The sequence below is a fragment of the Vidua chalybeata genome, chromosome 6 (genome assembly GCF_026979565.1).
Source record: "Vidua chalybeata isolate OUT-0048 chromosome 6, bVidCha1 merged haplotype, whole genome shotgun sequence".
In the NCBI taxonomy this organism is placed as follows: domain Eukaryota; kingdom Metazoa; phylum Chordata; class Aves; order Passeriformes; family Viduidae; genus Vidua; species Vidua chalybeata.
In genome coordinates, this window is record NC_071535.1 from 12,865,308 (window position 1) to 12,869,459 (window position 4,152).

A 4,152-nucleotide genomic window follows, 5' to 3' on the forward strand; every position below is an offset into this window, starting at 1 on the left:
GTGAAGTTAGGTGGTTTTCAGCCCAAGTCTTAGGCTGTGCAGGCTTACATCCCAGAATCCTATTGCTCTGGCTCTAGAAGTGTGTGTCCCCTGCTTGATGAGTGCAATGCAGAGATACTGCCTGGCAGCAAAAGGATACCCATGTTATCACAGCCAGGGTAAAGTCTGATCAAATTAAATGCTGAGTAACAGGATACATCAGCTTAGTGGAGTTGTGTGCTAACCTGATTGCTCTGCCTGTAATCCTGACTCGACTCACTTGAGTGTCCCCCCGTGACATTGCCTGGTGGTAAATAACATGTATCAACTAACAACAGGACTGGCAATCTCAGGAAGGAAGGCAGGTCTGAGCAGTGACATGGTGCAATGGAAATACGTGGCAGAGTTGTTCTCCAGGCTGTACTTTCATCATGGTTGTAGACTGGGGTAGACTGTGGTACCTTTTAACAATACAGCTTCTTTTGGTTTTGTTGTTAACTGAAGTAGGAGATGATTTTCAGAGTGAAAACAGAGCCATTCTTCTAGGCAAGAGAAAGAAAGGGAGAATACTGACTGCATTTGGGAAAGGTAAAACTTTTAAGTGTAGTCTAATACCTTAGGGAAATGCCTTTGATGCGAGAGATGCTGTGTTTTGCAGATGATTTCCCTCCTTCCCCTGCTTTATCATACAAGGTGACATCCTAGACTGCACTTTCTGGGTTTCAGATTTTTGGACAGTTATGAACAATTATATAACCTTTTTTTTTTTCTTTTTCTTTTTTTTTTTTTTTTTTTTGCTGCAATGGAAAAAGGGTGAAAACCAAATTAGAGAATACCTGAAGATGAGTCAGGAATGTTTTGTGTTTTGCTGGCAACCTGTGGAAGAATGGGAGCAGTTACTAAACCAGAGCTTCACCTTCTGGCATTAAAATAAATCAAAAAACCTCCTCTGGTGCATAAAGTTGGAGTCAAAGTGTGATTTAGAGTCACTTAGGTTTTTCACTCACAGGGAAATTTCAGCTCTGCCACCAAAATAGGCCTTATGGAATTGTTCATGTTTAAAAAAAATTAAAAACAAGATGTTTGGAAATTTGAATTTTTCCTTGCAAATTCAATAGAGTTGTACCTTATTTTTAAATAGAAAAATGTAAAACTTGAAAAGATAGAACAGGAGCATGGTCATTAAAAAAAAAATCTACTGTATATATAAATGGTTGCATTTTTTGTGAGAATTGGTGACAACACATTCACCGAGAGCTGCTGGTACTTCACCAACAGGTCATTCTGATTCATGGATAATTTACATTCTTCTCACAGTGCTTTTCAATAAACAGCTAACTCTGATCTATATTATAGTTAAGTCTAACAAGCCATATTTCTAAAGGTTTATCCATCTAGCTAAAATGAACTTCAGTAATTTTTGTGCACAAAACACCCACAGAGGCTATTTGTCTTGGATTTGACTGTTTGACAAAAAGACTGACTTAAGCCTTGAGCATGAGAGCTTAGTGAAAAATGCTGCCATTCCTGGGGTGGGGGTTGATGTCCAGGGCTGACCTCACCCTCTGTACTTAGCTCTGAGCTCCTTGCAACAGCAGAGAAACCACATTTGTCATCTGGCAAACCTGTTGCTTGAAAAAGAAAATCACTTCAGTAAAATACGTCAACAATTATAGTACATTTTAATTAGATGTATATCACATAATTGCAGCTCAATTTTTATTAGTATATAAAGTTTCCAAAAGAAACTCAAACCAAAATCCCAACCCAATGCCATTCACTGTAAGAGTTTAAGGAGAGACCCTTGCTAGTAGTCATCTGTCCTCCTACACCTGTGGAATATCAGTGAGTTTTGGCTGTTGGAGCATATTCTGATTTGGTCATCAAAGAGTTGGGTTGGCAGCTAGATGATAGGCAAAAATGGGCAAAAATGAACACCTCACTGCACCCCACTGTCACATCAGAATAAAAGAGAAAGGATTTAGACTGTCAAAGAGGAGCAAGACAGCAAAACAGGCAACCTGGAATAGCAGAACCTGTTACCAGTTCAGGGATGGGACAATACTAACATTCAGATGCAGTGGAAGAAACATTTAAAGCAAAGGGAAATGCCAAGCCTGGTGAGCTGTACCTGCTTCAGACGGTTATCTGATGAGTCTGCTTTTTTCCTTGTATTTTGGCAAGACTTACTTAGCTTGTCTTGCCAGTAAATTCTCATCTAATTGAATTGACAAGCATGAACATTTTTTAAATGAAAGTTTCCAATCTGCCACAAATTCAACTGGTTATATTTTATTGTAGTGTAGTGTCTGCCATATGAGTTAATATATTGAGTCACTAAGAGCTGCTGAAGAAGAAAGCTGATAAAATATCTTTGCACTGACAGAGAGTAGACCTGTGATCTTTTTAGGTCATTCTTTCTGGTACTGTGTTGGCTTTAAACCTCTTGTGTTTGGTTTGGCATGAATGTCTCCTTTCATTATTATTCTCATCCCTAATTCTTTCCTCAGCTTTAGGCAGTGAGTTCTTGGCTGCGAGTTCCTCCCACCCATTTCATTGTCTCATTTGCTGATCACGAAGCACCAAGAGTGTGTGTTCAAAGAGGTGAGTCCTACAAATTTTGAGAAATCCTGATGGGTGCTGGTCAGCCTCAACTCCCATTAAATTTAACAACAGTGAGGGCTTCTCAGTGCTTCTGTAGTTGGAAAGATGAAACTATAAGCTGGTAATTATAATTAAGTAATTAAGCATTAGGTATTATGAAGTATCTTGAAACACCTCTATCTTTCCCTCCCTTCCCCCCCTTGTTGAGACACTTCCAAGAAGCCTAATTTTCTACAATTTCCATTATGTGTGAAATTGTAAATTTACCTCTTATGCTTCTATTTCCATATTTCTGAAGTGTGTGCTTTCAAAATGTGTGCCTATGTGAATATTAGTTATTAAGACTGCTTTTGGAGGGATTAGAGTCTATTATGCCAGTGAATATGAAATACTAAGTAGTCTTTTGTATGAAAGGCACACCCAAAATCACAGAATATACTGAGTTGGAAGGGAGGCACAAGAACTATCAAGTCCAACTCCTGGCCCTGCACAGCACCATCCCCCAGAGTTGCACCATGTGCTCAAGAGTATTGTCCAAATGTTTCTTGAACCTTGTCAGGCTTGGGGCTGTGACCACTGCCCTGGGGATTTGTGCCAGTGCCCAGCAACCCTGTGGGTGAAAAACTTTTTTCTAGTATCCAACCTAAACCTCCGTGACAACTTCAGGTCATTCCCTCGGGTCCTGTCACTGATCACCACAGAGCAGAGATCATTGCCTGCCCCTCCTCTTCCCCTCACAAGGAAGTTGTAACTGCAGTAAGGTCTCCCCTCAGTCTCCTCCAGGCTGAACAGACCAAGTGATCTCAAACACTCCTCACACGGCTTCCCCTCAAGGCTCTTTAACTTCATTGCTGTCCTTTGGAAGCTCTGTAACAGCTTTACATCTTTCTTATATTGTAGCACCTAAAACTGCCCCAGCACTCGAGGTGAGGCCAGTGCAGAGCAGATCAGGACAATCTCCTCCCTTGCCCAGCTGGCGATGCTGTGCCTGATCCCCCGCCAGGACAGGTTTGGCCCTCCTGGCTGCCAGGGCACTGCTGGCTCATGTTCAACTTCCCATCGACCAGAACTGCAGGTCCTTTTCCATGGCACTGCTCTCCAGCACCTCACTCCCCACTCTCTCCATACATCCAGGGTTGCCCTGTCTCCTGTGCAGAACACATCACTTTCCCTTGTTGAACTTCACATGCTTGGTGATTGCCCAGTCCTGTAATTTGTCTCTCTGCAGGGCCTCCCTGCCTCCAAGAGAGACAACAGCTCCTCTCAGTTTTGTATCATCTGTGAACTTGCTTAGTGTCTCATCCAGGCCTGCATCCAATGTTAGACATTCTGAAGATTTCCTATGTGCTAGGAAATTATATTTGTGTATTTTGTATGTTAGTACACACATGTATGGGAGTGTGTTTTGCCAATGTGCATATCTAGTGCATTGATACTTGCAAATAGAGCTGCTGCATGTACAGTTTTAGAACAGTTTGCCAAGTTTTACTCAACTGAACCATGATTTTGAAATGACAAATATTTGCTTGGAGGCTACGTCTATGCCAAGATTCAGTCCTAATTGCCACT